Raw genomic sequence first — 24,413 nt, forward strand, 5'->3', positions numbered from 1 at the left:
GGACAAAGTCGCCATCCGAGCAGTTTCATCATCTGATCCTGAGGTCCAGTTGAGCCGGGAAGATTTCCTCAGCTCTAGACTGGGGGTTCACTTTTGAGGATCTGGTGCTTGCCAGGGCCTGGGCTCCAAAGAGAGGCTTCTCTAAACAGTTAAAGGGCTAGGCTGTGGAGGAGGACTCCGGACACGATTTGGGGAGTGGCCAAGTGCTCTCTTGTGGCCCGAATGGAAGCGTGGGGGTAGGAGCAGCTTTGACCTGACCCTTCCTGGAGCAAGCCTGGTTTGGGTTTATGTCTTTAGTGGCCCTCCCCTAGGAGCCCCAGGCCATTGGGACGGCTGTGCTCCTGCCGAGGAGTGGCCTGGGAGTTAGCCCTGGCCTCTGTCCCTGCTCTGCACTTAACCGGCCCTGTGACCTTGAGAGGGTCAGGCCAGTACCACGGTCAGACTAGATCACCTTATCCACAGCATATACAATTCGGTAACCCTTACCCTTTTTTTTTTTTTTTTTTTTTTGGAGACAGAGGCTCACTCTGTCGCCCAGGCTAGAGTGCAGTGGCGGGATATGGGCTCACTGCAACCTCCGCCTCCCAGGTTCAAGCCATTCTCCTGCCTCAGCCTCCTGAGTAGCTGGGACTACAGGCGCCTGCCAATAGGCCCGGCTAATTTTTTGTATTTTTAGTAGAGACGGTGTTTCACCGTGTTAGCCAGGATGGTCTCGATCTCCTGACCTCAGGTGATCCGCCCGTCTCAGCCTCCCAAAGTGCTGGGATTACAGGTGTCCGTGAGCCACCACACCGGGCCTATCCTTACCTCTTAAAACACAAGCCCTAAATATGGACAAGAACTTGCATCCTTGGTAAAGCTACATAAGGGATGTTCAGAATCATAACTTAGCAGCTGGAATTAAAAGCCACATGTTCGGCTGGGCGCGGTGGCTCACGCCTGTAATCCCAGCACTTTGGGAGGCGGAGGCGGGCAGATCACGAGGTCAGGAGATCGAGACCATCCTGGCTAACACGGTGAAACCCCATCTCTACTAAAAATACAAAAAATTAGCCGGGCGTGGTGGTGCACGCCTGTAGTCCCAGCTACTCGGAGGCTGAGGCAGGAGAATGGCGTGAACCCGGGAGGCGGAGCTTGCAGTGAGCCGAGATCGCGCCACTGCACTCCAGCCTGGGCGACAAAGCGAGACTCCGTCTCAAAACAAACAAACAAAAAAAAGCCACATGTTCCTTTTCCTGGTGGAGGCTCAGAGAGGTGAGTTTTCCATCACCTGTGTGGTAGCCAGGAGATAGGCTAGTGGTCCTCCTGCGGAATTGGTTTGCAGGTAAGACTAGAGGGCACCAGACAGTGGAAGGGGATCCTCTGGATACTGTCTTCCCAAACGGCCAGTCCAAAGCAAGTTCTTGCTTAATTTATCATTTTTTACTCATCTGGCCTCTGGGGCCTTGAGAGAGGGCAGTGCTGAGGGGGAGATACGATCCAGGTGTTGACTGACAGCTGGCCAGCCAGTGCAGAGGCTGACCTGAGAACTTGGGGGCTGGGGCAGCTGCATCATTGGCCTTGTAATTTAGGCCAGAGTGAGAATTTTGGGCTCTGGGACTCAGCCTGTGGATGTACAGTGCCTGGTCTGTTTTGGGCTCAGCAGTGGCCACCGTGGTGGGTGCATGCAGACGGCCTGGCCCCCACCCTTCCAATGCAGACTCTTGGGGAGAAACAGCATCCGTGGATGGGGAACAAGATAACAACACAAGAGACGCTTCTGTGCTCTGCACAATTCAGTTCAGAGAGTGAGCGCTGTGCTAGACACGGTTGTGCTCGTGATAGGTAGGTCTCTGTTCAAATCCTGGCCCCGTCACTCTCCAGCAGTGAGAAATTTCTTAACTTCTGTTCTCACTGGCTTGCAGGATGTCGTGATTTTGCCTGGAACATAGTAGAGGGCTTGTCATCGTTCTCATCGTCATAATTTTTGTGGGGTGGAGTGGGTTATTTAGGGGTGCCAGAAGCTGACAGTTGGGTTGGGTTGTAGGAATGGTGTGAGCCCAGGCATAGGGTTGATTCATCTCTTCCTTGGCAACATGGATGCAATTTCCCTGCCCTTCTGGGAAGGCCGCTTTTCTGTGGCCTGCCAGGGATTGTCCCACAGATCAATTGGGCAATCTTACGGAAAACAAACTTCTTTCTACCTTTATTTCTGGGAGCTACTCTGATTTCTTCGGAGAAGAAATGCTCCTTCTCTGGGCTCATGTGGCCAGGAAGGAGTAACAATGCCTTCGTGTGCCTGGGTGGTGCATGTGTGCTTGTGTGTGTGTGCATGTGTGTGCACATGTGTGTGTGTGTAGGGTACATATCACTCACAAGACTGGTTCTGTTTTTAAACCCTGCTTACCTTCTTCCTCCTTCCTTACCTGCTCACACCCTGCACTGTTCCAAGAGGAACCTCAATCCCTGTTTAATATTTGCAGAATCGTGGGGTTTACACAGTAGTGTTGTGAATAGATTGTGTGTGCCTGGGAACCAGGACCTCCCTGTCCCCACTATGTCAGGATAATGGCCTGCCCTGACTTGGCGAAGGTAACGCTCCGCCATGTTGTTGAGCCACAGAACCATGGAATGTTGACCGGGGGGCTTTGGTGATCTTGGAGTCCGGCCCCATTATTTTACAGTGAATGAAACGGGATCCAGGGAGGTGAATTGGTGTACCCGAGTCACATGGTTACCAGTGGCCAAGAGACTTGATGGAGAAGACCAAAGAAGGGTTCTATTTTTGATCCTAAATGTGATTATGAAATTGCTGACACCTCCAGTCTTTACTTGGAAACTAGAAGAGGAAGGGGACATTTGTCCCTGCGCTTATTGAGGGAGGGGGTGTTAGTTTCTTCTGGAGAAGTGTCTGTCTTTCCAGACTCCCTGGAGACACGGGAGGCTGGGGAGTGAGCAGGGAAGGGGCCTGCTGCTCAGCCCAGCCAGGACTCACCGTGTGTCTGCAGTGGGGCTTCTCCGACCTCCCGACTGGCAGGCTGGTGGAATGCCAGGAGATAAGGAGTCCAGAGTCCGCCCCCTCGACTGTCGCCAGCCAGGGCCTCATGCCCACCTAGGGGACAGGAGGACAGCCCCTAGGACACAGGATCATGAAGCCCCACTGTCTTGTTCCCCCACCCCCTTACCATGGGCATTAAACCTCTTAGAGGCGGCCCCTGGTTGGGCCTGGCAGAGGCAGAGATGCAGAGGCTGGGCGCTCTGACCTGCATAAGGAGAAGAGGCTGGGGAAGCCACAGAATTGGCCTGCCCAAGGGAGCAAAGAGTGCCCAACCATGGGAAACTGAATTCCCCACCTTGGCAACTGGAGATCGGGCTGTTGTTAGAACTCCTAACCTCCCTCAAAGGGCAGGCCCCGGAGCATCTTGGAGCTTGGTGGAATGAGACGGTGACTGTCCTACATTTATTACCACCGAGTTCCTAATGGCCCTCTTAGGCAGTGCACTCAGTATTAGTAGTTAATAAAAAAAATCAGATAAAAGTTGGGAATCTAAAAAAAAAATACATGTTTTAAATCATTTTTAAAATTTATTTTATTTTATTTTAGAGATGGAGTCTCACTCTATCGCCCAGGCTGGAGTACAGTGGTACGATCAACGCACTGCAACCTCCGCCTCCCGGGTTCAAGCAGTTCTCTGCCCCAGCCTCCGGAGTAGCTGGGATCACAGGCACCTGCCACCAGGCCTGGCTAATTTTTGTATTTTTAGTAGAGACAGAGTTTCACCATGTTGGCCAGGCTGATCTTGAACTCCTGACCTTGTGATCCACCTAGCTCGGCCTCCCAAAGTGCTGGGATTAACAGGCGTGAGCCACTGTGCCCGGCCAAATCACATATATATATATATATATATATATATATTTTTTTTTTTTTTTTGAGACGGAACCTTGCTCTGTTGCCCAGGCTGGAGTGCAGTGGCGTGATCTTGGCCTACTGCAACCTCTGCCTCCCAGGTTCAAGCGAGTAGCTAGGATTACAGGCGCCCACCACCACACCTGGCTAATTTTTGTATTTTTAGTAGAGATAGGGTTTCACCACGCTGGCCAGGCTAGTCTCGAACTCCTGACTTTGTGATCTGCCCGCCTCAGCCTCCCAAAGTGCTGGGATTACAGGTGTGAGCCACTTGCGCCCGGCACCTTTATTTTATCTTTAAAACATGTATGTATTTTTATTCACCAAAACTTTGATTTAGGGCCAAGTCCTTTCCTTTGAGTCTTTAGATCCCTTATTTAGACTACTTAGAAATTGTTGGTATATAAAAATCATACTTAAACGTATTACCTGTAATTTCCCATTTCCTTCCTTTCATTAAATTTTTTTCCTACTAGGCTCCGTATTCACATAGTTGAAAAATCAAAACGGTAAAAAATAGCAAAATCTTGTCTTCCCCCAGCTTTTCAATAAATGCTCCAAGGTAGCATTTTAAACATCATTCAGCACCTTGCTTTTTTCACCTAGCAACAATATTAAGATTTTTTTCCATATCAGCATATAGAATGCTTTTAGCATTCTCTGTCATAGCTGTGTAGTATTCCATAGTATGGAAGTATAATCTTTTTTTAACCAACACACATATCACCCTGTCTGCACTTAATGTTTGCAGAATACATCTGTGAAATAGGATTGCTGGGTAAAAGGTTAAATCTGTTAATTAACTTTCACTAAATAAAGAAATAAAGCGAAGACAGGAGATTTGCAAAACAGCCATGTTCAGAATCCAGTTACTGCTTTTATGTACATACCTAATTTAATTTCAGCTTTTTATTATTTTTCCATTTGCAACAAGTCTTTCTAGATTAGTAATTCTCAAACTTTTTGATGCTAGGACCCCTTACATTGTCTTTTGTATAAGTGGCTATCTTTATTGATAGTATATTAAAAATTAAAACTAAGAAAAAAAAATTTTTTTTTTGAGACATGGTCTTACTATGTTACCCAAGCTAGTCTTAAACTCTGGCTTCAAGCGATTCTTCTGCCTCAGCCTCAAAACTGAGAAATTTTAAAATAGTTATTTATTCATTTAAAAAAGCAAAAATAAGGCTATTACACATTAACATAAAAAAAAAATGTTTCGAACGAGCCTGGTGGCTCACACCTGTAATCCCAGCACTTTGGAAGGCTGAGGTGGGCGGATCACAAGGTCAAGAGATCGCAACTGTCCTGGTCAACATGGTGAAACCCCTTCTCTACTAAAAATACAAAAAATTAGCTGGACGTGGTGGCGCATGCCTATAGTCCTAGCTACTGTGGAGGCTGAGGCAGGAGACTCTCTTGAACCAGGGAGGCAGAGGTTGCAGTGAGCCAAGATCGTGCCACTGCACTCCAGCCTGGTGACAGAGCAAGACTCCGTCTCAAAAAAAAAGTTTCATGAAAAATAACTATATTTTCCAAAATAAAGTAGTCAAAAGAATGGCCTTGTTAGCATATTTTTAGAAATTTCAGGATTTTGAAATAATTATTATTGGATGATAATGAGATAACAGATTATAATAGGTGTAACTTAAATTTGCTGTTAAGAAGTCAGTTAAAAGTTCTGAGAACAAATCAAGCTAATCTCTGAGAACACCTATATATTATACCCTAAACTTCTACCTTAGAAATTTCTCAAAAACTCAAGATGACACAGGTACATGTCACATTTCATGTGGCTTCTGAAAAGTGAGAGTGAAAAGCTTTTAATTTCTGTATATTAGAATAAAAATAGTCTTTTGGCGGGTCGCGGTGGCTCACGCCTGTAATCCCAGTACTTTGGGAGGCCGAGGCGGGCAGAGCACAAGGTCAGGAGATCGAGACCATCCTGGCTGACACGGTGAAACCCTGTCTCTACTAAAAACACAAAAAAATTAGCCGGGTGTGGTGGCTGGAGCCTGTAGCCCCAGCTACTCGGGAGGCTGAGGCAGGAGAATGGCGTGAACCTGGGAGGCGGAGCTTGCAGTGAGCAGAGATCTCGCCACTGCGCTCCAGCCTGGGCTACAGAGTGAGACTCCGTCTCAAAAAAAAAAAAAGAAGAATAAAAATAGTCTTTTACCTCAGGGACCCCAGGTGTCAAAATATAAGACAGTAATTTCAGAATCACTGTTCTAGATCACTTAGCTTAATTTTCTCAGATATCAGACATTTTTCTTTGTATTTATTTTATGGGGTTTTTTGTTTTTGTTTTCTTGTTTTGTTTTTTTTTTTTTCCAAGGCGGAGTCTCTTTCTCTCACCCAGGCTGGAGTGCAGTGGTGCAATCTCACTGCATCTTCTACCTCCCAGGTTCAAGTCATTCTCCTGCCTCAGCCTCTTAAGTAGCTGGGATTACAGGCATGCACCACCACGCCCAGCTAATTTTTTGTATTTTTAGTAGAGATGGGGTTTTGCCATGGTGGCCAGGCTGGTCTCGAACTCCTGAGCTCAAATGATCCGCTGGTCTTGGCTTCCCAAAGTGCTGGGATTAAAGGCATGAGCCACCGGGCCCAGCCCTCAGTTGTTATTTAAATAAATCATAACCATTTAAATAAATAGAACCTGCCTAAAGAGGTTTGAGAATAGGCACAGCTGGCTGTTGGCATGGAAACCTTCAATGGTGACAGCAGGTGGTGGGGTAGGAGGGGAGGTTGGCCACCTGGTGAGGGGCCTGTTGGCTGCAGGGAGGGACTGGAGACCTGGGGGCCTTGAGCAGTCCAGTGGCGGTCAGCTAAGAGAGCTGCTAAGTACTGTCTCCATTCCCGAGATGCTTGTGAAATGTGTGAGGAGCTGTGCACGTGTGGAAAGTCAGATGCAGGATGGCCTTCCTGAAGTTGCAGCAAGTGGAACAGAGGAGAGGTACTTGGTGAGGCCAGAGGAGGGAGTGGCAGGAGCTGACAGAGAAGGCTTCCTGGGGAGGGATGGAGCCACATCTTGAAAGCTAGGAAGGGGGAGAGAGAGCAGGATCCTGGTAAGGAGAGCCGTGTGAATGCGTGAATGCCGGTGGGATGGTGCACGTGGCCCAGGGTTGCTGATAAGAGGGAGCAGCAGGTTAGGTGGCTGGAAATGTACGTTGGGTCTAGGAGTCTTGAATGGCTCACGGGTCTAAGGTACGAGTGTTCTCTTGGAACTCAGAGCTGTTTCCATATCAGAGACTTGCCAGCAGCCCTCTCTGTCTTGGGGTGCAGCCTGCCAGCCTGCTCTTTTTTTTTTTTTTTTTTTTTTTTTTTTTTTGAGACAGGGTCTCATTCTGTTGCCCAGGCTGGAGTGCAGTGATACGATCTCAGTTCCCTGAAACCTCCCCTCCTGAGCTCAAGCAATTCTCCCACCTCAGCCTCCCAGGTAGCTGGGACTCCAGGTGCACACCACCATGCCTGGCTAATTTTTGTATTTTTAGTAGAGATGGGGTTTCACCATGTTGGCCAGGCTGGTCTTGAACTCCTGACTTCAAGTGATCCACCCACCTTGGTCTCCCAGAGTGCTGGGATTACAGGCGTGAGCCACTGCGCCTGGCCAGCCTGCTCTTATCTGGAGCAACTCCATGGCCCCACGTCCCTGTCCTCTGTACCGGTCCACTTCCTCCAGCCTCCTGCCGTCTTCCTCAGCCCTCAGAAGCATGGAGCAGCCTCCAGTTTGAACACAGCCCTTAAAAGTCTCTCCCAGAAACTGTAATAGATGTGACTAACTATACACAGAATTCCACCAAACAATTGTTTGGTATTTTTGTCAACTTTATTTTCTTCTGATTATCAGAAGTAATGCATGCATATTGTAAAGTGCAAAAAAATATTTTGGGAAGAGTCGATAATCCTGCTCCAGTCTCTGTTTTCATATTGGCATGTTTTCCTACAGTTTTTTTTTTTTTTTTTTTGTGGGGGGTGGGGGAATGGCTGTCTACCCCCATCTTACCTTGACATCAAAATTTCTTCCTAAGTGTTTAGTCTGTCTTATGACTGTATCTTTTTTTTTTTTTTTTCGAGACGGAGTGTCACTCTGTTGCCCAGGCTAGAGTGCAATGGCCGATCTTGGCTCACTGCAACCTCTGCCTCCCAGGTTCAAGCAATTCTCCTGCCTCAGCGCCCCCTAGTAGCTGGGATTACAGGCATGCGTCACCATGCCCAGCTAATTTTTGTATTTTTAGTAGAGGTGGGGTTTCGCCATGTTGACCAGACTGGTCTCAAACTCCACCTCAAGTGATCTACCCGCCTTGGCTTCCCAAAGTTTTGGGATTACAGGAGTGAGCCACCGTGCCCGGCCATGGCTGTATCTTAGTTTGCTTAACCATTTCCTTTTATTTATTTTTTATTTATTTATTTATTTATTTTTTATTTTTTTGAGACGGAGTCTCGCTCTGTCACCCAGGCTGGAGTGCAGTGGCCGGATCTCAGCTCACTGCAAGCTCCGCCTCCCAGGTTTACGCCATTCTCCTGCCTCAGCCTCCCGAGTAGCTGGGACTACAGGCGCCTGCCACCTCGCCCGGCTAAGTTTTTGTATTTTTAGTAGAGACGGGGTTTCACTGTGTTAGCCAGAATGGTCTCGATCTCCTGACCTCGTGATCCGCCCGTCTCGGCCTCCCAAAGTGCTGGGATTACAGGCTTGAGCCACTGCGCCTGGCCCATTTCCTTTTATTTTAAACTTTTATTTTGAACTAGTTTTAGATGTGCAGAAGAGTTGCAAAAATACAGCAGAATTCCTTTATATTCCTCACCCCAGAGTATAATTATATAATCAGGAGCAGGAAATCAACATTGGCATAACACTCTTAACTAAACCGCAGGCCTTATTTAAATGTCACCAATATTTTCACTAATATCCTTTTGCTGTTTCTAGAATCTGATCTGGGATCCCACACTGTTTAGTTATTTCTCCTTAGGCTGTTGCAGTCCGTGGCAGTCTCTCCCTCTTTTCTTGCTAGAATGTTGGAACACAAAGTGATGTTGCATCTTTTTGAGGTATTCATAATGTCACGGGGTTTTTTTCTTTTTTTTTTTTAATTTTGAGACAGGGTCTCACTCTGTGCCCAGGCTGAAGTGCAGTGGTGCGATCTCGGCTCACTGCAGCCTCCACCTCCCAGGTTCAAGCGATTCTCTGCCTCAGCCTCCCAAGTAGCTGGGATTACAGGTATGAGCCACCCACACCTGACTTTTTTTTTTTTTTTTTTTTTGTATTTTCAGTAGAGACAGGGTTTCACCATGTTGTCCAGGCTGGTCTTGAACTCCTGAGCCCAAGTGATCCACCCATCTCAGCCTCCCAAAGTGTTGGGGTTATAGGCATGAGTCACTGCACCCGGCCATGTCAGAGTATTTTTTTACTGGTGATATTTATCTGGATTACTTGGTTGGTGTCTGCTTGATTTCCACACTGAAAAAAGGTGGGTTTTTTGTTGTTGTTTTACAAAAACTGAATGGGGCCAGACACGGTGGCTCACACCTGTAATCCTAGCATTTTGGGAGGCTGAGGTGGGCAAAGGCTGAGGTTGGGAGTTCAAGACCAGCCTAGCCAACATGGTGAAACCCAGTTTCTACTAAAAATATAAAAATTAGTCAGGCATGGTGACGTCAATGCACCTGTAATTGCAGCTACTTGGGAGGCTGAGACAGGAGAATCGCTTGAACCCGGGAGGCAGAGGTTGCAGTGAGCTGAGATGGAGCCACTGCACTCCAGCCTGGGCAACAGAGTGAGACAATGTCTCAAAAAAAAACCCAAAAAACAAAAAAAACCCGAATGGGTAAACTGAAAAAGTTATCTTTCTTTCCCTTTGTAGTTTCAGGAGATACTTTGAGACTATGCAAATCCTGTTTCTCCTTGTACTTTCATCCCCTAATTTTAGCATCCATCTGTAGACCCTGCTTGCAACAATGATTACTGTGATGTTTGCCTGATGATTCTCTGTTTCCCTCTTGTACATTTATTTATTGGAATTCTTTGTAAGCAAGAGCTGGCCCTGCTTCCCCATTTATTCATGCATTTGATTATTCATAATCAGATTTTGTTCTATGGGTGAAAGTTGAATAATACTTTTTGCGGCTCAAATTGTTCTCGCTTTGACCATTTTAGGAGCTCCTTCCAGTTGTCTCCTGTGTGCTTCTGGTAAGCCCCTGTCTTTTTTTGCTTTTCAGTGTTTCCTTAATTTCCTTTACTATAAAATAGTCCAGGCTCATCTTGTGACTTTGCTGCCCCAGCCCTACAGTCAGGCACTTGTCCACGGAGTCTGGTTTCCTTTATTGGAGAACGCTGTTTAGAAACCAAGGTCTGGTTGCTAGGGGTGTTCATTGCTACAGGAGTTATCATTGCTAATAGGTCCTCTTAGCAGACAAAGCTAGGAAACAGATTATTCAGCACCTATCTGTATACATGTATGCTACAAAATACAAGTTTGTACTGATACCTCTTATTCTGATCTAACCTTACAAATTTCATTTTATTTTAGTCTTTCCCTTTTCATTATGACTTCTTTCTCCAACAGTGAGAAACCCTTTCAGCCATTTTCTTAGCTGGGATGAAGGTTATTTTCCACTGGTTTTGCTCCTATTATCGTGGCCCTGATTAACACACATTTGCACGTGTGGACTGTAGAGTATTTGACTCAACTCACCTTTCAGATAGTAACATCTGGAGGCAGAGGTGTTTCTGATTTTATTTTATTTTATTTATTTATTTATTTTTTTTTTTGAGACGGAGTTTCACGTTTCACTCTTTGTTGCCCAGGCTGGAGTTCAATGGCGCGATCTCAGCTCACCGCAACCTCCGCCTCCCAGGTTCAAGTGATTCTCCTGCCTCAGCCTCCCGAGTAGCTGGGATTAGAGGCTTGCGCCACCACGCCCGGCTAATTTTATATTTTTTAATAGAGACAAGGTTTCTCCATGTTGGTCAGGCTGGTCTCCAATTCCCAACCTCAAGTGATCTGCCGCCTTGGCCTCCCAAAGTGCTGGGATTACAGGCGTGAAGCACCGCACCCGGCTGAATGTTTCTGATTTTAAATACTCTGTGATTCTGCACGCAGAGCTGCACTAGGATGTACTGAGTGCTTGATCAGTGGCTTACCTGCTGAATACCCCATTTGGATCTGTGCCTACTCGGCTACACTGTCCCTCTCTACAGTTCACAACTCTCTTGCCAATTGTATTTGTCTTAAACAATACTCCCATCCAGTTCCTAGCTTTAGAATTCTTTGTAAGATGAGAACTGTAGCCTAATGTTAGAAGCTATAAAGCCTGCCCGGTCCAAGATCAGAAACCGCTACCACTCATTTACCTACCACCCGCTCTTGGTAGGCATGTGTCAGTAGAACGGATTAATTGGAAGTAAACTGGAATAGGACGGAGTGCAGAGACCCATGCTGCCTGGCCTTGCCACCTGTGACCAGAACTTGTCACTTCACTGCTCTGGAGAGTGGAGGTCTATCAGAGCAGGCAAGCGTATTAGTATGACACACATAGTGGCTTAAAACAACACCCATTTAGCATTTCACAATTCTGTAGGCCAGAAGGCCGAGCATTGCATGACTGGCTCCTTTGCCGGGGGTCCTAGAAGACTAAACTTAGAGTGTCAGCTGGAGTTTCAGGGCCTCTGCCAGGCTCATATGGTTGTGGAAAATTCAGCTCCTTGTGGCTATAGGACTGAGGTCCCCTGCCCCCTCACCCCTATTTTCCATTGCTGACTGCCAGTCAGGGGCCACTCTCAGTTCCTAGAGGCCCCCGAATTTCCTTTCCATGTGGTCCCCTCCATCGCCGGTGACACAGCCTTTCTCCCACATGGAGTCCTGCTCACACTTCAGTTCTTTTTGCCAAGAGGAGCCATCCTTGTAAGGGCTCACCAGCTTCGTTCTGGCCCACTCAGGGTAATTTCCCTGTCTCACGTCGACTAATGTGGTCGGCAAATACCTGCAGACTCGCTTTTGCTACACAGTGTGCCATGATCCCAGGAGTGATGTCTCATATTGATGGGTTCCGCCCACACACAGCAGTGAGGGTCACTGGAGTTATCTTAGCGTTCTGCCAGCTGCAGCTCAACATGATCAGGTCTTAATTCTGGCACCAAAGTGTTTACCCGTGGATCTGTGTCCCATGGTTCCCCTGACAAGTTACCTCAAACTTGGTGGCTTAAAAACGACAGAAATGTATTCTCACAGGTCTGGAGGCCAGCAGTGTGAAATGCAGGTATCACCAGGACCACACTCCTTCTGACAGCTGTAGGGGAGAATGCTTCCTTCTTTTCCCAGCTTTTGGTGGCTCCTGGTGTTCCTTGGCTTGTGGCTGCACCACTCCCTTCTCTGCCTCTGTCTTCACATGACCTTCCCCTGTTGGTGTATGTCTGCATGTCCAAATCTCCCTCTCCTTTTTCTTATAAAGACATACGTCATTGAATTTAGGGCCCATCCTAAATCCAGGACAATTTCATCTTGACATCCTTAACTGATTTTATCTGCAAAATCTGTATTTCCAAATAAAGTCACTTTCTGAGATTTCAGGTGGACAGTTATTTGAGGGGATAGTATTCAACCCACTAGATTCAGGATTGTGGGAAGAGTTGCTTACTAAACTCTGGTTCACAGAGCTGCCAAAGAAAAGAGATTTCTTTTTAGACCTAGGAGAGAAGGCAGGTTTGGCTGTGTGGAGGCTGGGGCCCATCCTCAGGCCATCTGCTCCCCTCATGGTGACACAGATCTGAAAACCAGGTGGGTAGAAGGCTGGGCTAGAGGCCCTGTGTCCTTAAGATCCAGACACTTTGCAGTATAGTCAGCTCGCAGTCTCTGTCTCCGTGGATTCAACCACTGATGGAAAGTATTTGAGAAAAGAAACAAAACTGGCCAGGCGTGGTGGCTTACTCCTGTGATCCCAGCACTTTGGGAGGCTGAGGCGGGCAGATCACAAGGTCAAGAGATCGAGACCATCCTGGCCAACATGGTGAAACCCCATCTCTACTGAAAATACAAAAATTAGCTGGGCGTGGTGGCGTGCGCCTACAATCCCAGCTACTCAGGAGGCTGAGGCAGGAGAATCGCTTGAACCTGGGAGGTAGAGGTTGCAGTGAGCCAAGGTTGTGCCACTGTACTCCAGCCTGATGACAGAGCGAGACTCCATCTCAAAAAAAAAAGAAAAGAAACAAAACTGACAATATAATGATTAAAAAGAGTACAAATAAAAAAACACAGTATAAAAATTATTACATGCCATTTACATTGTATTCGATACTGTAAGTAACCTAGAGATGGTTTAAAGTCTGTAGGGAGGAAGTGCGTAGGTTATATGCAAATACTGTGCTATTTTATATCAGGGACTTGAGCAATTGTAGATTTTGGTATCCTGGGGGCGGAGGGGGTGTCTTGGAACCAGTCCCCTGCCGATGCCAAGGGATAACTGTACCAGCAACTTGCCTCTGTACAGAGAGCTCTGGTTGAGTGTGACACTGTCGCTGTAGGATGGGCAGGGGACAGATTGTGGTAGCCCTGTGGCAAAGAGGGAAAACTGAGGTCAGAGAGCTGAAGTAATTGCAGAGTTTTGTACTTAGAAGGGACAGCAGTGTTTGGTCCAGCAGTCTTGAAGTGTCAGGCCAGTTCCTGGGGCTAAAGAGAGGCTGATCCTTTAGCACCTCTCTAGCCCCAGGTGGCCTGGGCCTCACCTAGAAAGTTCTGATTCAGGACCAAGATGAGGCCTCAGTGGTGCCACTGGGTTAGGGACCCATGCACAGATGCAGTCCAAGACTGGAATCTGTTTCATACCTCCAAGTGAAGAGCTTCAAAAAGGGAGCAAAAAGCACCCCCCACCCCACCCCGTCCAGCCACCGAGCACCCTCCCACCCGCCCAGCTTATCAGTAAGCCTTGCCTTCCATTTCCGGTTTGTTTGGTTTTTTTTACCCCGAGACAGGGTCCCACTCAGTCGCCCGGGCTGGAGTGCAGTGGCTCCATAATGGCTCACTGCGGCCTTGACTTCCCGGGCTCAAGTGATCCTTCCACTTCAGTCTTCCAAGTAGCTGGGACTACAGGCATGTACCACCATGCCCAGATAATTATTGTATTTTTAGTAGAGACAGGGTTTTGCCATGTTTCCCACACTAGTCTCAAACTCCTGGGCTCATGCAATCCACCCCCTTTAGCCTCCCAAAGTGCTGGAATTACAGGAGTGAGCCACCATGCCCAGCCTCTCTAAATTTTTTTTTATACAATCTCGCTCTGTCCCCCAGGCTGGAGTGCAGTGGGGCTCCTGCCTCCCGGGTTCAAGCCATTCTCCTGTGTCAGCCTCCCGAGTAGCTGAGACTATAGGCGCCCACCACCACACCCGGCTAATGTTTTGTATTTTTAGTAGAGACGGGGTTTCACCGAGTTTGCCAGGATGGTCTCGATCTCCCGACCTTGGCCTTCCAAAGTGCTGGGATTACAGGCGTGAGCCACAGTGCCCGACCCCTAAATTTTTTTAAATGCAAGAAAATACAGCTGTATTGCCTATACCAGGGCAGGAGAGGATTTTCCAAGCATGTTACTAAAAGCAGAAACTTTAAAAAGGAGAAGTATGATATATTTGCCTTTACCTCTTTAAAAATTATGTCAATAATACCAGTTAAAATTAAAAAAACAACTAATTAGGAAGAATATTTGTAACGTGTGACAAAAGGTTAATATTTTGCCATATAATAAACCAATAAAAAATGAATGTATCAGCAAAAATGGGCAAAGAAGGCTAGGCACAGTGGCTTATGTCTGTAATCCCAGTACTTTGGGAGGTAGAAGTGGGTGGATCACCTGAGGTCAGGAGTTCGAGACCAGCCTGGCCAACATGATGAAACCCCGACTCTATTGCAAATACAAAAATTAGCCGGGCGTGGTGGCACGGGCCTGTGATCCCAGCTACTTGGGAGGCTGAGGCAGGAGAATCACATGAACCCGGGTGGGGAGGTTGCGGTGAGCCGAGATCATGCCGCTGCACTCCATTCCTGGTCAACAGAGTGAGACTCTGTTTCAAAAACAACGAAAAAAAACGGGCAAAGAAGAGTAACAGGCAATTTGTAAAAGGAGTAGAAATATAAAAGTCAACCTTGATAATCAAAGAAATGCAGATTAAAATAATAAGTAATTTTTAACCTATCAAATTGTAAAGATGGAATAATTTAATACTCGGTGTTGGTGAGAATCCTGTGAAATAGGCACTCATACACAGGTAGTGGGAGTATGGAACTAGTTAAATCTTGATCAGGGACAGTGGTACGTGCCTGTAGTCCCAGCTACTTGGACAGATGAGGCTGGGGAGGATTGCTTGAGTTTTGGAGTTAGAGACTAGCTTGGGCAATGCAGCAAGACCCATCTCTACAAAAAAAAGTTAAAAATTAGCCCAGCAGGCTTGGTGGCATGTGCCTATAGTCCTAGCTACCTGTGAGGTGGGAGGATCCCTTGAGCCCAGGAGTTGAAGGCTGCAGGGAGCTATGATCAGGGCACTGCACTCCAGCCTGTGCCACAGAAGTGAGACCCTGACTCTATTAAAAAAAAAAAAAAAAGAATAAAACTTAGAACCTTGAGGGTTTTGTTTTGTTCCTTTTTGAGACAGAGGCTTACCCTGCCACCGATGTTAGAGTGCAGTGTGGTGGTCTCACCTTACCATAGCCTCTGCCTCTCAGGCTGAAGGGATCCTCCTGCCTCAGCCTCCTCAGTAGTTGGAACCACAGAGGCGTGCTACCATGCCTGGCATTTTTTTTTTTTGTTTTGTTTTGTTTTGTAGAGACGGGGTTTCACTGTGTTGGCCAGGCTAGTCTCAAACTCCTGGGCTCAAGCCATCCACCCGCGTCGACCTCCCGAAGTGTTGGGATTACAGGCGTGAACCACCGCAGCCGGTGGTTTTTTCTTTTAGGCTGAGGATAGGGATCCTTGTCCATGCAGGTCTTCTGCTGGCTTTGGTGGAAAGCTGGCTGTGGTGGAAGCCAGAAAGGACCACTGCCTCTGCTCAGGATGGTAGCTTCAGCAAATCATACAGTAGGTTCCTAATAAATACTTGTTGACTGCAACCCTTGAGGCCAGGGACTGCCTCCCAGCCAATTTTATCCCTGCATCTCAGGATTCCTTTCATTCTTGGAAGATCCCTTCTGATCCTTTTCTTTGCTCCCTGCTGGGGAACAAGGAGCGAGCAGGGGAAGAGGCAGCCAGCTCACCAGAAGCGCCTCGCCCACCCGCACGGGGATTACTGGGCTGCTGTCCTGGAGCGACCAGGAGCGGGGCAGACCTGGACCAGCTATATTGTTTCACTTATTTTACTGGAAGCCCTAAAAGTTGTATTTGTGTGGGAACAAGTGGGGTGGGATATGGGTGTGTATCTTGTTATTTGAGAGAGCCCTGTAAGATTGAACAGTCTGCACTCTGTCCTTTCCTGGAAGCAGAGGGCCCCGGCCAGGCCCCAGGGACTGGGCGCTTGTTTTCTTAGAGCACAGCGTGCTGGAGGCCTGGGGCCAGGTTTAGCCGCGCTGGCCTGCAGGGAGGCTGGCCCTGCTTTCCCTACCAGGAAACAGAGAGGACAAGGCTTTGAGCCCTGGAATTCCTCCCTGCCTCCGCCCTTCTCTCCTCCTGCTCACTGAGGGCGCATCCTGTGCCCTGTCATCCCAGGCCCATGTGACTCCGATTGGTGTATCTGTATTCCAATTCCAATGCTGACCATTTCTCCAGGGCTGGCTATTTTCCATCTGATAGGCTGGGCAAGTTCTCAGGATACCAAGTCCCTGGGTGGTTTCCAGGGGCAGCAAGCCACACCGTTCCCATCTCCCTTCCCAGAAAGGTGCAGAAAGTACAAAGTCACCCACTCCCTCAGGCCCAGGCTGCTGACCAAGTGCCAGGTCTCAGAACAGAAATTCCACGTCTCAGTTCCTGTTCCCGGCTCCTCGGGACGTTCTGTGGTGCCTCCCACGGCAGAAGCCTTGGCCGTGGGTAAACTGGTGTGTGCAGTGGCTCTGCTGGCCAGCTCCCGGCTGTGGCCATGGTGACTCTGGCATCACTCCCTCTTGACGGCACTGGGCCCCCTCCCCCAGCGTTTCAGGATGTGTGTGATGGCAGGGAAACTCAAAATTTCCATGAGCCAGTGAGAAATTCTAGAAACAGCCTGTACTTGTGGACTTTCCTTTTTCTTCCCCTGCCACAGGGAAGAGTGAGAATGTTATTTTTGGTGGAATTATCAGCTGGTTGACCTTCTCAGGGATGTGGAAAGGGAGGCTGCCTGCCCGGGCCTCTCTCCCATTGCCTGCCTTTGTGTCCCCTGCCCCACCTCACTTTATGTTTAGAAAAAAAAAAAAAAAAAAAACCACTGGCAGGCGCAGTGGCTGATGCCTGTAATCCCAGCACTTTGAGAGGCCAAGGTCGACAGATCCCTTGAGGTCAGGAGTTCAAGACCAGCCTGACCAACATGGCTAAACCGTGTCTCTACAAAAAATACAAAAATTAGCCTGGCATGGTGGTGGGCGCTTGTAATTCAGCTACTCGGCAGGCTTAGGTGGAAAGATCTCTTGAACCTGGGAGGCAGAGATTGCAGTGAGCCGAGATTGTACCATTGCACTCTAGCCTAGGCAACAGAGTGAGACTGTCTCAAAAAAAAAAAAAAAAAAAAAATGTGGCTCACACCTGTAATCCCAGCACTTTGGGAGGCCAAGGCGGGTGGATCACCTGAGGTCAGGAGTTTGAGACCAGCCTTACCAACAAGGTGAAACCCCGTCTCTACTAAAAATACAAAAATTAGCCCAGCGTGGTAGCAGGTGCCTGTAGTCCCAGCTATTCGGGAGGCTAAGCAGGAGAATTGCTTGAACCCAGGAGGCGGAGATTGCAGTGAGCCGAGATTGTGCCACTGCATTCTAGCCTGGGCAACAGAGTGAGACTCTTGTCTCCAAAAAAAAAAAAAACCAAAAAACTCCACCTTATGTTTTACGTCTCTATTCCAGGCCAGCTTCTCTGGCTCTCCAGGGTCTTCAGTTCTGTTCTACTGAAATGACTGCAGGAGACAGGGGGTCCCTGCCCTCTCCCCAAGATTGCCTGTAGTTCACCCAAGCATAAAGACCAGCGAACAGTAAAACTGAAATGTGTGGCGCTTCATGAATGGGCAGTGGGAAAATAACATGTTTCAGTGGGTGTTGTTTGGGGATGGATACCAGGTACTACCCAGCCCTCCAGTCTCTGCCCTCCTGGAGTGGACAGTCTAGTTAGGAGGAAATGGATAATGAAAAAAGACTAATAGGGTATTAGGGTTCTCAATGCCTGGGAGTGGGCTTTTTTGTCCACATTGAAGAGGTGACTCTTGAACTGAGACCTGTTAGGAAGATCTAGGGGAAGAGCATTCTAGGCAGAGGGAACAGCAGGTGCAAAGGCTCTGAGGTCAGAATGAGCTTCATATGTTAAAGGGACAGGAAGAAGGGCTTGGGTGACTGCAGGCCAGTGAGTGAGATGAGCCAGTTCTATGGTCAGCAGGATGGGCAAAGGCCAGTTGACACAGTGGTTTATAGACCAGGAAGAGGTGTTTAGATTTTATTCCGTGTGGGATGGGTGTGGTGGCTCACACCCATAATCCTAGCACTTTGGGAGGATGAGGTAGGGGGATTGTTTGAGGCCAGGAGTTCAGGAGCAGCCTGGGCAACATAGTGAGACCCCCGTCTTAAAAAAAGTTAAAAAAGAAATTAGAATAAAAAAGATTTTATTCTTCATATACTGGGAAGACATTGGAGGGATTGAAGCAAGGAAAGTGATGTGATCAATTTATACTTTATTTTATTTTATTTTTTTGAGACGGAGTCACCCGGGCTGGAGTGCAGTGGCCGGATCTCAGCTCACTGCAAGCTCCGCCTCCTGGGTTTATGCGATTCTCCTGTCTCAGCCTCCTGAGTAGCTGGGACTACAGGTGCCCACCACCTCGCCTGGCTAGTTTTTTTTTTTTTTTTTTTTTGTATTTTTAATAGAGACAGGATTTCACTGTGTTAGCCAGGATGGTCTTGATCTCCTGACCTCGTGATCCGCCCGTCTCGGCTTCCCAAAGTGCTGGGATTACAGGCTTGAGCCACCGCGTCTGGCCTAGTTTATTTTTTTGAGAGACAGTCTCATTCTCACCTAGGCTGGAGTGCAGTGGCTCAATCTCGGCTGACTGCAACCTCTGTCTCCTGGATTAATGCGATTCTCCTGCCTTAGCTTCCCAAGTAGCTGGGAGTAAGGTGTGCGCCACTATGCCCGGCTAATTTTTTGTATTTTTTTGGTAGAGATGGGGTTTCGCTATACGTTGGCCAGGCTGGTCCCCAACTCCTGACCTCAGGTGATCCACCTGCCTCAGCCTCCCAAAGTGCTGGGATTACAGGTGTGAGCCACTGCACCTGACCAATTTGTACTTTAGAAGGACGACTTTTTTTTTTTTTTTTTTTGATATGGAGTTTTGCTCTGTTGCCTAGGCTGGAGTGCAATGGCACGATCTCGGCTCACTGCAACCTCCGCCTCCCGGGTTCAAGGGATTCTCCTGCCTCAGCCTCCCAAGTAGCTGGGATTACAGGCATGTGCCACCACGCTCGGCTAATTTTTGTATTTTTAGTAGAGACGGGGTTTCGCCATGTTATCCAGGCTGGTCTCGAACTTCTGACCTCAGGTGATCCACCGGCCTCGGCCTCCTAAAGTGCTAGGATTACAGGCGTGAGCCACCGTGCCCACCCCAGATGAATCTTTGATTAAGCTGTAAACTTACGATTTGGGCACTTGATATGTGCATATGTTAAACTTAAAAGAGGGGAGTGGGAGACTCTGACAGAACAGAGTAGGTGCTGAGAGGAAGCTGGAAGCCCAGGTAAGAGATTTTTATTTTATTTCAATATTTCCTCCACTCAAATTCCTTGTATTCCATCCACTTTGCAAGGAAGACTTGCATGAGCTCTTGTCCTCAGGGAGTTTACAGTGCAGTGTCTTCAGATGCAGAGAGTCCTTCCAAATTTTCCTGGAGGGAGCCTTGAAGAATGAGCAGCATTCAAAAGGCTATTGTTGGCCGATTGTGGTGGCTCACTTTTGTGATCCCAGCACTTGGGGAGGCTGGGGCGGGAGGATCTCTGAGCCAAGGAGTTCAAGACCAGGCTGGGCAACAGGGTGAGACCTTGTCTCTACAAAACGATAAAAAAAAATTAGCCAGGCATGGTGGTGTGAACGTCTGGTCCTAGCTGCTCTTGAGGCTGAGGCGGGAGGATCACTTGGGTCCGGGAGGTCAAGGCTGCAGTGAGCTGTGATCATGCAACTGCACTCCAGCTTAGGTAACAGAGTGAGACCTTGTCTTAAAAAAAAAAAAAAAATGCCAGTAGTTACTAAAAACTTGGCATGTCCAGTTGGTGTTAAAGTCGTGTTGCAGTTCACTCCTCCACTCTCTTGCTGATGGGCTTTTGGGTCGGCCCTGATTTTTTGTTACTGCGAATAGTGGCTGCCGTAAGACGTCCTCGGGGTTGAAAGTCACCCAGACAGGAGCCTGTCCGAGTTGCAAGCTAAAAGCAGAAACCCTTTCTTGGTGGTAATCCAGTTGCTCCCTGGGGTTGGTGTTAGCTGGATAGGGTAAGCCTTTAAGTCTGGTTAGAATTTTGATCCCTTGTTAATAGGCGGGCAGGCAGTTTGCAGGACGTGGAGGAGTGAAAGGGCAAGTGGAAGTTCATAAGTGGTTATGTTGTCAGAGAAGTCACTTCTTTCGTGCCATATTATCTGGAAAGTGCCACCATCCCCACTGCCTTGAAGTCTTTATTTTTATTTTATTTTATTTTTTGAGACAGAGTCTCGCTCAGTTGCCCGGGCTGGAGTGCAGTGGCGCGATCTCGGCTTACTGCAAGCTCCACCTCCCGGGTTTACACCATTCTCCTGCCTCAGCCTCCTGAGTAGCTGGGACTACAGGCGCCCGCCACCGCACCTGGCTAATTTTTTGTATTTTTAGTAGAGACGGGGTTTCACCATGGTCTCGATCTCCTGACTTTGTGATCCGCCCACCTCGGCCTCCCAAAATGCTGGGATTATAGGCGTGAGCCACCACGCCTGGCCTTGAGGTTTTTAAACCTGAGGATAGGAGGCCTTGTGTGAGCGGGTGTTGGATCGTCTGGCCCTAAGTGAGAGCTGGGTGTGATATGAGCCAGAAGCCTCTGTCCTGGAACCCATCTGTGCATGTGCTCTAGGCAGCCTCTCTGCAGAGTCCTAGGCGAGGCTCCTCCTGCTTCCTTTGCATCTCTGACAGGGAGCTTTAAGAAGACATCTGTAGCCAGGCGCCTTGGCTCATGCCTGTAATCCCAGCACTTTGGGAGGCCGAGGTGGGTGGATCACCTGAGGTCAGGAGTTTGAGACCAGCTTGACCAACATGGAGAAACACCGTCTCTACTAAAAATACAAAATTTAGCCGGGTGTGGTGGCGTATACCTGTAATCCCAGCTACTTGGGAGGCTGAGGCAGGAGAATCACTTGAACCTGGGAGGCGGAGGTTGCAGTGAGCTGAGATCATGCCATTGCACTTCAGCCTGGGCAACTAGAGCAAAACTCCTTCTCAAAAACATAAAGAAGAAGAAGAAGACACCTGTAGGCTCCTGCCCTTGACTTCTGGACGGGAAATAATGCATCTGCATTGAAGTCCTTATCTTGGCCGTTGTGTCATGTCTGGGCGCGGGGCTGAGGATATGTCTGTCTGTTTATATATGCGTTTGCACGGTGAGTGTGTGCATGTACACATTTAAGCAGCAGGTGCTTATTAAGGTCGTACCAATCCCGCAGGACTCTTAGGAAACAACCTAAAGTATAAGGCCTGTCCTTCTAGAACCGTATGACCTTGAAACTAAGCAGGAGGTGAGAATGTTCCCTGGATGGGGATGGAACTGGTGCTGGGGGATGGGACTGGTGCTGGAGGATTGGGGTGGATCTGAGGTGGTGCTCTGTCCTGCAGTATGCCTTGTTTTGTTCGTCCAGGCCCTTCACACCTCGTGGAGAGAGTGCATGGGGCGCCTGCAAACCACTGACATGAATGGGACTTCCTAGTCCTGTGGCGGGGAGGGGTGTGGAGATAGAAACATGCAGGGATGGAGGGGTAGAACATTTCAGATGCAGCCTAGGGCCCAGGCAAGAGAGCAGTGGCAGGTGAGGGTGACAGTGGGCAGGACCCCAGTTGGAGAGACCCCTGACTCCCAGGCAGAAGGGCTATAGTACCTTGCTGGAGGGAGGGGAGTGTTGGGAGGTTGTGCTTTGGGTGGGTGGGGCGGTGATGAAGTAGGGGCAGGAGGTTCTGGAGGGGAGGGACTGCCTGGCCAGGAGGGAACAGCAGGGGCTGGAGTGTTTCTTTCTGTTCAGGAGCCTGGAATCTAAGGGAGATGCTCTGGGTTCGTGGTGAGCCCCACAGGGAGAAAGCAGAGGTTGTGGGAAGGCCTTAACTTCAGTAATGGGTTGGTGGCTGCCAGTGACCTTGAGCCAGAAGAATGTGCTGTGTGGGAGGTTTGGACAGCCCGAGGGAAAATGGAGGAATTATGATTCACTCGTCTACCTTTCTCACCCAATTTGGAAATATGGGCTTTTCCTTTCTTTCTTTCAGTAACCCTCTTTCTCATGAGAATAGGGCTTTTTTATTAATCTGTTGGTAAGTATTTATAGTTACTGAGAAATCAAAAGTCCAAGATGCAGCCCCTGTCTTTCCTGCTGGCGCCCTGGTCGTGCCCTCTCGAGCAGTGATGACGCAGGGGCTGGGCGGGAAAGGGCCGGCGCTGAGCAGCAACCCTTCTTACCTGCTTTGGTTAAGAGATCTGGAGATGGAATGAAAAAGCTCTGGCTCTGCCTCTGAGACTGGTGGCCCTCCGACTTCAGTGTGCATCGTGATCACCTGAGCACTTAGTCAAACCCAAGTTGCTGGTCCAACCCCAGAGTGTCTGATTTAGTGGGTTGTGGCAGGAGTGCTAAGAGTTTGCACTTCCAGCAAGTTCCCAGGTGTTAGTGATGCTGCTGTTCCAGCAACCACACTTTGAGAACCCCTTTCCTGGAGAAATTGCCACACACGACTCTGCATCTCAGCTGTAGACTGGCATGGGCGGGGTCTTTGAGGAGGAGTCGGGCTTGAGTGGGCTTGAGGGCTTGGAGGTCGTCAGGGGGAGGTAGTGGTACAGGAGGACCCGAGGGAGGTGGGGTAGGCTGGGGGCAGGTGGTCTTGGCTGCAGGCCCAGCAGTCGGGTCGCCACTGGAGCTTGGCTTCTGGGGACACTTGCTGCCCATCCAAGCATGCCTCGCTACTGCTGCACAGGTGCTTGTCATGGGCCATCGGATAGATGTGAGCAGAACACAAAGGCTAGAGGTCTGCCAAGGGCCCACCTCCCCTCCCCGGAGTGGTGAGGTGGGGGGCTCAGGGGGACTTCACCCATTTTGAGAGGTAGGGCGTACACAGGCGTCTTGGGAGAGGCCCTTGGAGGCACGTTTTGCCCAGTGTATTGCTGCCAGAGAGTTGGAGTTAGCATTTGTTAGTATTTATTTTACTACTTTGCTTTCTTTTTACAGTCCAGAGGTCTTTTGGTTTTTACACCTGTAATGCCGTGAATTCCCAGGCAAGAGGTTCCAGCAGCTCAGGCCTCTACCCTTGGTCTTCACAGTGCCCTCCTCCAGGTGGGGCAGGCTGGCCCTTCAGTTGCACCCAGGTACTTTTCTCTTGGGCTTCCTTGTGTTTCTGGTCGTTTTCCTGCACGCGTTCCAGGAAGCAGTCTTGGCTCTTAGAGCGCTCACTGTGCTCACTACACACATTCATTCTCTTGGCCAGAATCTTGCCCTTGTTTGTTTACAGCAATGCCGACAGCATGGTAGGGAACACTGCAGACACCTCTGGTTTTGCCATGGTAACATTTGTGGGTTATTCCTTTTTTGAACAGTACCCATTCCCTTGAGGTCTAATGTCTACAGTATCACCTTGTAGATTCCCATGTATGTGGTCAAAGGAACAACTCCATGTTTCCTTCCTTTTTGACAGTAGAGTATACATTTTTTTTTTTTTTTTTTTTTTTTTGAGACAGAGTCTCACTCTGTTGCCCAGGCTGGAGTGCAGTGGCACAGTCTTGGCCAGCTGCAACCTCTGCCTCCTGGGTTCAAGCGAATCTCCTGCCTCAACCTCCCGAATAGCTGGGACTACAGGCATGCACCACCATGCCCGGCTAATTTTTGTACTTTTAGTAGAGACGGGGTTTAACAGACAGGGTCACGCTCTGTTGTGCAGGCTGGAGTACAGTGGTGCAATCCTAGCTTATTGCAGCCTCAAACTCCTGGGTTCAAGCAATCCTCCCACCTCAGCCTCTCAAACTGCTGGGATTACAGGGGTGAGCCACCACATCCAGCCCTCGAACCAGTGTTAAGTATGTAACAGTCTTGCAGGGAGAGCCTGGATACCTTCCAGAGGGTGGATCCTGGGACATGCATTTTCCTGGTGTGGTTCTGGAGCAGGTGGCTTCTTGTGCCATAGCTACCTGGTGGC

General features: G+C 48.7%; 1 protein-coding gene and 1 long non-coding RNA gene across 14 annotated transcripts in view; one reads left to right on the forward strand and one right to left on the reverse strand.

Annotated features, from left to right (window-relative positions):
• SLC39A14 (solute carrier family 39 member 14) overlaps positions 1–24,413 on the forward strand; it is a 71,026-nt gene that overhangs the window by 710 nt on the left and 45,903 nt on the right. For 2 of the 13 annotated variants that reach the window (XM_077943171.1, XM_077943173.1), the window contains exon 2: positions 24,139–24,258. The exons of 8 other annotated variants lie outside the window; for them this stretch is intronic. The gene's annotated coding sequence lies outside the window, so the exon portion shown is untranslated. Of the gene's footprint in view, positions 1–12,570; positions 12,658–13,741; positions 13,795–24,138; positions 24,259–24,413 lie in introns of those variants that run through there. 3 more of the 13 variants (XM_077943176.1, XM_077943170.1, XM_077943175.1) reach the window with 3 other exon arrangements.
• On the reverse strand, positions 1,092–3,542 carry LOC144330737 (uncharacterized). Its single transcript, XR_013397158.1, has 2 exons — positions 3,141–3,542; positions 1,092–2,981 (listed from the first exon to the last, which is right to left on the reverse strand). It is a non-coding gene; the product is annotated as an uncharacterized LOC144330737 (long non-coding RNA).

Source organism: Macaca mulatta, chromosome 8 (assembly GCF_049350105.2).
Source record: "Macaca mulatta isolate MMU2019108-1 chromosome 8, T2T-MMU8v2.0, whole genome shotgun sequence".
NCBI lineage: Eukaryota > Metazoa > Chordata > Mammalia > Primates > Cercopithecidae > Macaca > Macaca mulatta.